Below are 13,216 nucleotides of genomic sequence, written 5' to 3' on the forward strand. Positions count from 1 at the left end.
GAGACCTATGACTACTATTTTACAAATTTCAAGCATCCCAATGTCAACGTGTTAAACACCGACCTGAAACTAAAAGCCTAACAGTCCCTGGCCTAAGTCAGAACAACTCCCGCAAGCACAGGAAATTAAGTAACCTGCACACGCAAAGAGAGCATGATGATTGCGCAATGTCGCCGAACGTATTCAAACTAAAAGCCTCTGTCCTACAGCATGAACGGTAACCATGATACTGAACCTGAGCTAACATGTTGAACTTGCTGCCATCAACTGGAGCAACTCCTAGTTAATGGAGATAGCTCCGACATCACCACTGACTGCGCCCAGTAGCAACCCGAACCCACAGTTACAATGTTTAACTGAACACCACAACGCACTCTGACTCTTAACGAAACCCCAAACTTGAACACGAACTGAAACCGCACACCCAACAAAGTACAACCTGCTGCACCTACCGTTACATGTTAACACGCAGAACTCAGCCTGCAAAGAAGGCAACAAGAAAAAACAAATGTTCAACTTCCCTATCCACCGATGGGATCGCGGCACTCCGCTGGGTGACTCATGTGAGCACCTCCCTGGCCGCACGAGATTCAAGAGAGACTAATCCAAAGGGTTCCAATGTTTGGTAGTTAAACACAACAGACAGATTCCATTGAGGGTAGGGAGCTACAAGATAGCAGCAGAATCATGCAATCCAAGATGGCGACGTTCGATGGTTGAGTCAACATGGCAAGGCACATAATAATCCACGAGGAAGCATTCCCGTCAGTCCGTAGAAAGCAACACTCATTTGACAAAAAAGCAATGCTAATAGTGTCGTAGAATTTAAATCATAGTATTTTGAAATAAAATACCGTTAACCAGAGCTGTTGATTCATCCAGAGACTTTATTCACAGAGAAAGAAGCCGTTTCAGATTTGCAAAGTTGAACCCCTTCCACTTCCGTTACCTGTCCTTTTATAAACATCACACAGGTCAACGCCCTTCATTCAAATTCCTGTCTACTTCCACCAATGACATTTAAGAACCACATTTCGTCATCCCGGGAGATACTCCTATCTGGCTTGGCGGCAGTTTGTCTGTTGAAAGATCAATTGACCCAGGCTGTTTTCAAAAGCCTTTTGTCTTGGCTGTTTACAACTGTGTTTATTACTCATCTATCCTGTCCCTAGATCACTCCATCCTGTTTCTGCAGCCCTGAACCATTTTACTTCAAAGCATTCATACCTTCTAGTCAACCCCCACTTATCTGATCTCACCCCTTCTGAGATGTTCCAGGACCATCTGGTGTCCTTGTGACCTTTTCCCCTAGGTGTGGGATTACAACCCTTATATTGTCTTTAAATTTACCATATACTCCCCCCTTTGGGACTTAATAGTCCCACATCCTATATTAATGAGTTGTAAATTATATACTAATAAAACAGGTAAGTGATCTAAGACAACATACATAAGCAAATCACAGAAGCAAACATAACATGTATGGCATCAACAGTATGACATTCTATTAGCTCCTGGGGACACGCCTCCTTTACAGGTGGGGGCGAAAAACCCAGCCTTGTACTTAGGAAAATTCCCCCACGGTTCTCACCTTATCCAATCATCATTGAGCAACCACTTTACAGGTCTGCAAATGAGCACCCGTCCCCATGAGCAACAACTTAACTACATTTAAATGACTACACAAATTGTTAATAAAAAGTAAAACCTCACACAACACATCAACCTATAATGGGACCTATATGTCCAACACAGGGGAACATTCCCTGTCCCTTAACCATGGCCATCCCATTGTGCCTCTATGCATACATTCAACATGGTCATTCTATCAGTACTACACACCATAATTGCTACACATAACACCTTAAAACACATCAATGTCCATTGAAATTGTCAATATCCCAAAGGGAATATCGTCCTTGTATGGCCAGGGTTTCGTCTTTCTTGATGAATGTAGCCATGTTCCTCCCAAGTAGGTGTAGCTGTTAGCGCTTGCTAGTCCTGGCTGGGAGTCTAGACGATCTCGTCATCCTCGGATGAGGGGGCAGAAGACTCACTGCTGCCTCCCCAGTTGAGAACAGGATATAGGTCTAGGTGGCCTCTCACTGTGTTGAGTGCAAATTTGTTGAGCTATCCCTCTGGTTACACTCATCTGCTTAATTGTGCTCTGTATAAAAAAGGATCTCAAAACAGGCATTATACAACAAAATAACAGTCCTAACACTACAATCGCTATCACAACCATTATTCCCATTTTCGCCAACATTCCTCCCCATGATCCTAGGATGTTGTCTAACCAGTCTACTTTCCCAAAGTCTGTGCCCTCATTTCCTCTGTGCTCCTGTACGATCTCACCCATTCCTTCGTCTTCTTCTCTGGTTTGCCTGAGTTCTTGCCTCGGGACCCTGGTGCCGTGGCTTAAGTGGCACCAGGTTAGGCTCCCTCGAACTTGTATTGCAGTGGGGGTGGCTCTCACTACCTCGTACGGTCCCTCTCTCCTTGGCTTGTTCCACTTCCTTCTGAAGACTTTGATGTACACCTGGTCTCCTGGAGTTCTCGGATTGGGCAGGGGTGTCTCCGGCTCCGGCTGCTTGTCTTTTTCCTGTGAACATATAACTTTGTGTATCTCAGTTAATCAATTCATATATTGTTTCAATTCTATCTGGCGTTGTTCAAGTGGTGGTCCTTTGTAAGGTCCTCTTATTGTTAGCACTGGCATGGGTCGACCCGTAAGCATTTCATGCGGTGTTAAATGCGTGTTTCTGTTAGTCTGCATGCGATAATTCATTAATGCAAGTGGCAAGGCATTTACACAATTAAGCTTTGCGCTGGCACATATCTTATTCAGCTTTGTTTTGAGGGTACCATTTATTCATTCTACCATTCCTTGTGATTGTGAATGGTAGACACAACCCAATCTTTGCTTTATTCTTAACTGCTGTATGACTTGTTTCACAGTTTTCTGAATAAATGCTGCACCGTTATCTGAGCTAATCTCATTAGTTATTCCAAATCTGGGTATTACTTCACTTGTTAGAAATTTAACCCCTGTTCCCTGCTTCTACCCATCTTCTGAATCTATCTATATCAACAAGCATGTATTTTTTCCCAATGACCTTTTTTATCATGTCTCCATAGTCCATTACCAAATTTGTAATTTAAATGTTTTTAATTAATTAATTTATAAGTTTAATGCATTTTCTACCATTGCCTGTACATAGGGTGTCCAATACCCTTGGATTTTTATCTTTCTCACAACTTCCCCCCTTGCACAATGGTCAAAACCATGCGCACCAGTGATCAAAATCCCCAGTAGTACCGTAGGTGCCACTATAGTACCCACATATGATCTCCACATTCCTGTAGAGTCCACCTTCGCCCCCCTTCGGAGCCACATGGATTGCTCAAACGGCCCTGCAATCCGATGCATGCGTATTATATCCTCTAGCTGCGTTATTGGTTCTATTAATTGATTATCTGACTTTTCTTTCATCTGACCCTGTCGTTTAACCAATATGGCTACTTCCCGTGGTATATATTATTTTATGAATTCCTTGCCTGCAGAATGTTTTATCAATGGGTTACTTGTTTCTTTCCAATTACTTTTTAATGCGGGTCTCATCATTGGTCCCAAGACTCTTGCTCTATACCCTTTATTTACCATTAATGACACATGATGAGCAGCATTAGGTATATTATACCATTTTTGTACGAATTCTGATTCATCTATTTGCATAGCTGCTCCCTGTTTTCCCCTATAATATATTGTGACATTAATGGGACAACCAGATTTTTGGTTTGCTCCTGCCAGATTTGTTCTTGGCAGGAGTTGTAATTTAAGTCAAATCGTGGTCTCCTTGCATCTGGCAATTGGGCTTCAATAAATTTTCTCCATTTTAACCAATTTTGCTCTATTTCATAATTTATTTCCCCTAACCAGTAATCATTTGCGCTTGCAGTTATTGGTATTTCTTGTATCTTTATTGCCATAGTATCTACATATACACCTTCTGGGGAACACCATATGTTCATCCCCAGCATGCATAATGCATCCCTCCCCAAGAGATTCACCGATGACGGGTCAGAGGTCAGTATGGGCAGGGTTTTGGCTCTGTCTCCTATCTTCTATTTGAACCCACAGCATTGGTTCTTGATCAGCTTCTGTGGTTAATACTGGAAGCTGACCCTCCCTTTTCGGATTCTCTGGGCATCCCTAGTAACCATAATTTCGTCCCCTATATGGATTGGCTGGTCCTTGTGGAGGCCTCTGCTGCTGCTGACCATAGCCCTGTTTACTATTCTCCCTCTGCTTCCATGGATTAGTTGGACAATTCGTTCGGTTGTGTCCTGCTTGGTGACATCCCCAGCACACACCTGGTGGACTTAGTGGGTCTGTCCTTAGGACCCTTCCTTGGGGTCTCTTTCTGCCCTTCCATGGCTTAAACTGCTGGGGCTGCTGGGTATACACCTGAACTACAGGTACGGTGGGTTGCTCTTGTCCCTGAGGTCTCAGCACTGGAAGTGGTTCTGGTGTGGCTCTGTATGGAACTGGTTTCCCGGTTTCGGCGTCCATTACGCCTTGTACCTTATTTTTGTTTCGTTCTGTGAGTTCCCTCAGCTGGAGCTGTGTTAACTTTCTCTGGTCCTCCTTTTCTTGCTCCTTTAGCCTTGATTCATCTCTCCGGTATTTTTCCACCGCATGGACCAGATGATCACAGAATTCCTTGTGTGTTTTGGACGTGAGTCCCACCACATCCTCTAACCTGCTTTTCACCGGAGGGGACATGGCATCTATCACTGTGGTTCTGAACAGAGTTGTCATCAGTGGGTCTCCCTCTGGGTCTACTTCAGTCTCTAGTTTCCACTTCTTCAATTGCTGGTGCAGGTATGTGGCAGGATTCTCAGTCTCTCCCAGTGGGTCTCCCTTCAGGGTCTTAATATCCAGCCTCTGTGGATATTCTTCTCTCAGGGTTGTCCACATCTCATTTCTGGTCTGGTCAAATGACATCCCATCGGCTCTGGTATTGCCCTTTGCTCCTTCCAGTCCACAGCTTATGAGAATGTCTTCCATTTTTGCCACCCCCAGTACCTTGGCCAACAGGGCTTTGAGGTCTCCCACCGCCAGCAGTTTCCCTGCAGTCTCTTCCTCAAAGCTTCTAATCCATTTACCTGCTCCATCATGTATGTCAGGTAATCTGTTAACTATTCCCTGCAAATCCTGCATACCCCAGGGCACATAGTGTCCTTGATTTCCTTTTATCAGGATGGGGCAATGATATCTATCTGAGCGACCTATCTTTCCCCTATCCCTCAACTCTCGCTCTGTTGTTCTGTATTCTTCCTTATGTCTTCTCCTAGTACTTTCTTCCCAGTCACTAAATATTTCATCTATTGTTTTTGCTTGGTCTATCTCCCTCTGGCTTATCCCAGACCTCCTCTCCTCCTGTCCCTCGTCACCGGACCTCGGGTCATCTCTTGGGTCATCTTTGGGTTCCCAGGCGGTTGCCCCCTCATCTCTGGGTGTGCTGTATAGCTGTTTCTCTGTTCGGCGTGCGCTTGGTTTAGTCCTCTTCTCTTGTCTTGACTCTGACCTCCACCCGCCTTTGTCTACCTGGTTTAGGGTTTCTTTTAGTTCTGCATAACAATCAAGCTCTAGGGGGCGTTTTCATCCCCTTCTCACTTCACTTCCCTTCTCTTCTTTTAACATTGCTTCCCCTTCTGTTTTGAACAGTTTCAACATGTCTATTTCTCTCTTTCTTTTCTCCTGTCTCTTTTTTGAATTTTCTCGAGGTTTGTGGTTTCTTATCAGTGTTCCCATTTCCTTACACACTGCAACATCAAATGTCCCTTCCTTAGGCCACTTAGTATAATTCTTACTGGTTCGTTTTTCCCATTTTTCTGACATCTCTTTTATTTGATTATTTAAAAGAGGGTTTTTATTCTCTAATATTTCTACTGGAGTTACCATAGTAATCCCTTTCTCCATTTTTTCTTTTATCTTTCCTTTTGCAGTAATTATTTTTAGGGTTATTGTAAAATGTCTTAATTTTCACTCTTTTCTGTAATTTTGTCAAAAGAGAACAATATTGTATTATTGGTTATCTAGGATATCACTGTAAAATTAAAGAAATATTTTAGGCAACCACTTTGGAATCAGCTTGAGATATCCTCATCACAATTGGTGTCTTACACCCTGGGAATCAAATATAGATATCATCAACAACTGTATTTGCATGTATGTATGTGTGCTTGAGAGTGTATTTGTATGTGAGAATGTAAGAATGAGTGTGCGTCTATATTGGTATAATTATATGTATGTGTCTATGTGTGTAATGTATGTATGAGTGTAGTATGTGATGTGTGTATGAGTGTGTCTATGTGTAAGTGTGATGTGTGTATGAGTGTAGTATGTGATGTGTGTGTGAGTATATAAGATGTGTGTGTATGTGTGTGTCTATGTGTGTGAGTGGGGATGAGGGGGAGGGGGTACGTGTGTGTAGAGTGGGTGTGAATGTGAGGTGTGTGACCCTAGAAGGTGAATTAAATCAGTGTGAGCTTAGACATGAATCTCTTCAATTAAGAATCACTTTCACTCAACATATACTTATACAATAAAATATTCTTATTTTATCTTATTTATTTATTTCATTATCTATTTATTCATTCATCCTAAACCTAACTGCTGTGGAGTCTATTGTTATAATACGCACTCAACCCTGATTCCCTCCCCCTTTTACAACAATACAGCCCAACTCGGATGACGTTTCAAGATGGCGGTCTTCCCGTTTTTCTGTAAACGTCTCTACTTATCACGCTCCGTCTCCCCAAAAGGGTTGTCGCTATTCTTACTTTTGATTATTTAGTTTTTGCAAGAAGTAACTTACGTTTCCTTTAAGAGGCACCGATGGCTTTCTTCCAATTCCGTATACACAGATATACTATATATCATACTATATTCTCATTATTCTGTACTCTGAGAGGCCTAAAAAGGTCACACATTGACCCGTTCTCTAAACATGTATACTCTTTATTCTTCTATACCTAATTTCTATAATATATCTAATTAATTAAACTTTTGTCTTCTCTCATATGTTATATACTAACTGTAGTCCTCAATTCCCGACCAACAGTGTTTATACAGAATATCTCTCTCAACACAAGCCAGCACAACGAAATATCACTCTCTCCACACAACACAGTGCTTTTCACAAACACACACGACATAGCAATTTTACAAATATTATCACAACACAACACAGCAATATTTCATTAAAACTACAGGCGGCAGTTTTCTTTTATAACACAGCGCTAACAAGTACTTCTGTTATCTTCGTCCGCCTATTTAACACTTCTATCCAGCACTATTTCACTAAAACTACACATCAACGATATTTCAGCGTTATTCATTCAATAATCTGCCCGTTCAGACCTGTAATATTTATTTAATATGACAGCGGCATCCACAGATTAGTGTACACCTATACAGACCTCAAATATCGCTCTAACTCTTTAGCTTACTATCCAGCCCCAAATCAATCAATTTCAATTTCAGCGGTATTCCATAAATTTTACATTTTACCCGAGCAGGCCTGAAATATTGATCTGATTTGGCGTTATCCTAAGCACGAACACAGAATTTGGTCACTTAGCTTCGGCCTATACTATCAACTTTCTGTCAATACACTTCCTCAACATGACAGTTAAACCTTCTGTCAATACACTTCCTCAACATGACAGTTAAACTTATTTACAGTACTAACATTTAGGGCATGCACATTTTCTGAAATCCTCAACAGCTCTAGTTCAAATCCTAAATTTGGTTTCTTTATTGGTAAGACTCATGCACGTGTTTCTTACCGTAGAGATGGAAATCCAGAACGATTTATACACATTTTCTATACGAAAAGCAGGAATTCTGCTTACCTTAGTTTGAGCTCATTAATTTTGTATAAATCGTCCGGTCTTCTCCTCAACGATAGTTCACGATGCGAGCCCTATTTATCCAATCCTGTTCGTGACGCCAATTATGTCGTAGAATTTAAATCATAGTGTGGGGGGACATGCAGCGTTCGGCCTGTAGAGGGAGCTACAGGACCGTGGCCAGGGTGACGTCGGCGAGGCTCCGTTGCACACCTGTTGCAAATGAAGCCTCGTTGACTAGATGGTTTAAGATGTGTGTGCCTCTGCGTTTGAGGAAAAAAGGAGGGCGAATGGAAAGTCGCCGAGAGTGTTAGTATTACGAACTTGATAAATAAACGGGACATTCCCTCACCAAACGCTGCGTCTGCCTGTGTGTATCACGGACATTGGTACATTGGCGCCCAACCTGGGACACAGATGGAGGCGTTAAGCACGGCCATCGGAAAGATGGCCCTCATATTGGAACAGCAGGCCCACCTCCAGCATGAGCAGCAGTCCGCGATGGGAGAGATGGCGACGGCGACGGCGAGGGCTGAGGACCGTGCCCTCCTCCGGGAGCTCGTCGGGGCCATCAAAGCGGGACCGACGCCCGGGTCGCCACAAGGTCCCCCCAAGGTACACCTCCAGAAGATGGGGGACCTGGACGACCCGGAGGCGTTCCTGGCGGTGCTCGAGGGGACGGCGAGGATCTCGGGTGGCCGGACGGGGAGTGGGCGTACCACCTGCTGCCCCTCCTGTCGGGCGAGGCGCAGCTCGCTGCCCACAGTCTGCCAACGGCCGCCCAGCGGGACTATCCCTCCCTCGCCCGGGCGATTCGGGACCGCCTGGGCCGTGCTGCCGGAGGAGGAGAGGCCGGCGCCCGCCCCGAGGACGAGATGGCAGGGGCAGGCATGTCGAGAACCAGCCCTGGCCCCACAAGAAGCACCCCGAGCGACAGGGGGGGTGTGTTGGCGATGCGGACGGCCGGGCCATGTACGGTCGGAGTGCCCAGTGAGGGAGGTGGGGCAGGTCGTCCGCATCGGCGACATACCGGGCCCTCCCCCCGGACCAGGAGCGGCGTATCGTGTTCCGGTAAGGATACAACATGATACGCACCAGGCGTTCTTGGATTCGGGCTGCATGCAGTCCATGATCCAGGAGCGCCTGGTTCGACCGGGGGCATTGTTAAAGGCATCGAGGGTGTTGGTGAAGTGTGTGCATGGGGACATCCACGAATATCCTGTGGTCGCTATCGAAATTCATTTTGAAGGGAAAAAGCATAGTGTACAGGCGGTTAGCCCGCGCCTCACGCATCCCCTTATTCTGGGTGTAGATTGGGAGGGGTTTCCTCAAGCGGTAAAGCGGGCTACCGGGGTGCGTGCACGACAGAGAGGGAGGTGTGAGGTGTGTAATGTGCTCTGTGCTGAGGCGGTGCCTCGCAACACTGCCGAGGAGCCGGAGCCGGCGGGGGGGTCTCAACCCGAGATTCCCCCGCCGAACTATCCGTTGCTAGGTGACTTCCCCCTCGAGCAGTCTCGTGACGAGACCCTACGATCGGCCTATGACCAAGTGATAGCGATTGATGGTACTTTGGTACGACCAGACGCAGTACGCGCCCACCCCTATTTTGCGATTATCAGCGACAGGTTGTACCGAGTAAGTCGTGACTCACATAGTCAGGAGGAAGTAACCCAGTTGTTGGTTCCCCGTAGCCGCCGGGAAATGGTCTTCCAGGCGGCTCATTTCAACCCCATGGCGGGCCATTTAGGGTATAATAAGACACTAAACCGTATAATGGCTCGATTTTATTGGCCGGGAATTCGGGCAGAGGTGCGTAGGTGGTGCGCTTCTTGTCGCGAATGTCAGTTGGTAAATCCCCCAGCCATTCCACGGGCCCCCTTGCGGCCCTTACCATTGGTCGAGAACCCATTCGACCGCATAGCCATGGATATTATCGGGCCATTTGATCGGTGTACACAGGGATATCGATTTGTGTTGGTCTTGATAGATTACGCAACCCGATACCCCGAGGCAATACCTCTGCGCAATATCTGCATTGAAGTCAATGATCTGGAAGTTTGTACACGAGGATAGTCGGAATTGGCATAAATGGCTAGATCCCCTGTTGTTTGCGGTACAGGAAGTCCCCCAAGCTTCCACCGGGTTTTCCCCGTTTGAATTACTCTATGGGCGTAAGCCCCGGGGTGTCCTAGACCTTCCTAAAGAAAATTGGGAGTAAGGGTCTAGCGACAGTAAGAATGAGATTCAATACGTCCTGGACTGGCGCACAAAGCTCCACGCCCTAGGGGTTATCTCACGCGAGCATTTGCTGCAAGCCCAGGAGCGTCAAAAGCGACTGTACGACAGGGGAACTACCCTACGAGAATTTACACCGGGAGATAAGGTGCTCGTACTGTTACCCACCTCCAGCACGAAATTACTAGCGAAGTGGCAAGGGCCGTTTGTGGTCACACGTCGCATGGGGGACGTGGATTACGAGGTAGTACGCTCGGACCGGGGGGATAGCTTGCAGGTGTATCACGTAAATCTCCTAAAAAAATGGAACGACGTGGTCACTGTTGCTCTGGCTACAATAATTCCAGAGAGAGATGAGTTCGGTCCGGAAGTCCCAAAATCAAAAGTTAGCACTCCGGTCGGTATTGATAACCATCTCTCTGCTAGCCAGGCCACGGACGTTGCAGATTTGCAAGCTAAGTTTGCGGACGTGTTCTCTCCCCTGCCTGGTCAGACTACGCTTATCGACCACCACATAGAAACGCAGCCGGGGTTAATGGTGCGCACGCGTCCCTATACGTTTGCCGGTACACAAACGAGACATTGTGTGCAGGGAATTGGAAGCCATGCTGGAGCTGGGTGTGGTCGAGGAGTCCCGCAGTGACTGGTGTAGCCCCATTGTGCTTGTCAACAAGCCGGATGGGGCTATACGGTTCTGTGTGGATTATAGACGGGTTAATGCGGTCTCTAAGTTCGATGCCTACCCGATGCCCCGGGTTGACGAGCTCTTGGACCGGCTTGGCACGGCCAAGTATTTCACGACGTTGGATTGCACGAAGGGATACTGGCAGATTCCACTCTCGTCGGTATCCCGGGAGAAAACTGCATTCTCCACTCCGATCGGGCTATTCCAGTTCACGGTGCTCCCTTTCGGGTTGTTCGGAGCCCCAGCCACTTTTCAGCGCCTCATGGACCGCATTCTGCGGCCGCACTCTGCCTATGCTGCGGCCTATCTGGATGACATTGTCATTCACAGTGACACCTGGGCGCAGCATGTGCAGAGTGTGGCTGCTGTTCTGCAGTCCCTGAGGCAGGCGGGGCTGACGGCCAACCCGAAGAAGTGCGTGATCGGGCGGAGGGAGATCCGGTATCTGGGGTACCACTTGGGTCGGGGGGAGGTGCGGCCGCAGATTGAAAAAACTGCGGCCATCACCGCCTCTCCGCGGCCCAAGACGGAGAAGGAGTTGAGGGCCTTCCTGGGGCTGGCTGGCTATTACCGGCAGTTCGTGCCGGGGTTTTCAGAGCTGGCCAGTCCCTTGACGGACCTCACCCGGAAGGGTGCCCCGGATCCGGTCCAATGGTCGGGCCAGTGCCAGGGGTCGTTCGAGGCCCTTAAGGGAGCTCTTTGTGGAGAAACGGTCCTGTTTGCGCCTGATTTTAACCTCCCTTTCTCCCTACAGACGGACGCGTCGGATAGAGGCCTGGGAGCAGTGCTGACCCAGCAGGTGGAGGGGGCTGACCGGCCGGTGCTGTACCTGAGCCGCAAACTATCGGAGAGGGAGGGCCGGTACAGCACAGTGGAGAAGGAGTGCCTGGCCATCAAGTGGGCGGTCGGTGCCCTCCGCTACTATCCGCTGGGTCGCGCTTTCACCCTCTACTCCGACCATGCTCCCCTCCAGTGGCTCCACCGCATGAAGGATGTGAACGCGAGGATCACCCGGTGGTATCTCGCGTTGCAGCCCTTCAACTTTTCGGTCGTGCACAGACCGGGGGCGCAGATGGTCGTGGCAGACTTCCTCTCCCGTGCAGGGGGGGGGAGTAGGTTGTCGGCCGTCGTGTCCCTGGCCTGTGTCGGGCGGTGGGGGTATGTGGGGGGACATGCAGCGTTCGGCCTGTAGAGGGAGCTACAGGACCGTGGCCAGGGTGACGTCGGCGAGGCTCCGTTGCACACCTGTTGCAAATGAAGCCTCGTCGACTAGATGGTTTAAGATGTGTGTGCCTCTGCGTTCAAGGAAAAAAGGAGGGCGACTGGAAAGTCGCCGAGAGTGTTAGTATTATGAACTTGATAAATAAACGGGACATTCCCTCACCAAAACGCTGCGTCTGCCTCTGTGTATCACGGACATTGTTACGCATAGTATTTTGAAATAAAATACCGTTAACCAGAGCTGTTGATTCATCCAGAGACTTTATTCACAGAGAAAGAAGCCGTTTCAGATTGGCAAAGTTGAACCCCTTCCACTTCCCATACCTTTTATAAACATCACACAGGTCAACGCCCTTCATTCAAATTCCTGTCTACTAACACCAATGACATTTAAGAACTACATTTCGTCATCCCGGGAGATACTCCTATCTGGCTTGGCGGCAGTTTGTCTGTTGAAAGATCAATTGACCCAAGCTGTTTTCAAAAGCCTTTTGTCTTGGCTGTTTACAACTGTGTTTATTACTCATCTATCCTGTCCCTAGATCACTCCATCCTGTTTCTGCAGCCCTGAACCATTTTACTTCAAAGCATTCATACCCTCTAGTCAACCCCCACTTATCTGATCTCACCCCTTCTGAGATGTTCCAGGACTATCTGGTGTCCTTGTGACCTTTTCCCCTAGGTGTGGGATTACAACCCTTATATTGTCTTTAAATTTACCATAATAGCAAATATCGTACAAATGCTCAATTCTAATAATGATCACCCAGTTAGCAAGAAAACATTTAGGACGAAAACGCAGCCAGTTTGATAGCATAGTCTCACAAGTGTATGACAAAGTTAACTACTACCTGACAAGAACCTCAACCAGATAGCAATAATGTAACTCGCATAGTCAGTGGCGAAATGTTGGAGTCCATGGTGGAGTATTGCAAACGCGTCTCTCTTAAACTTAGTCCCAACTTTCATAGGTGGGTTCAGCTGTCCACAAAGCTCTCAAGTCTCACGCATTTCAACCCGTTCACACGCTCACACGCCACACCTTGTATTTCTCACACAGAGAAATTACCAGGATAACGCCCACCAAGTTGCGCCGCTATTTTTTATAACAGTGGAACAGGTAGGAATCAAGTGGGTTCCCCATACAGTTCAGGA

Source organism: Argentina silus, assembly GCF_951799395.1.
Source record: "Argentina silus genome assembly, chromosome: Y".
Classification (NCBI taxonomy): domain Eukaryota; kingdom Metazoa; phylum Chordata; class Actinopteri; order Argentiniformes; family Argentinidae; genus Argentina; species Argentina silus.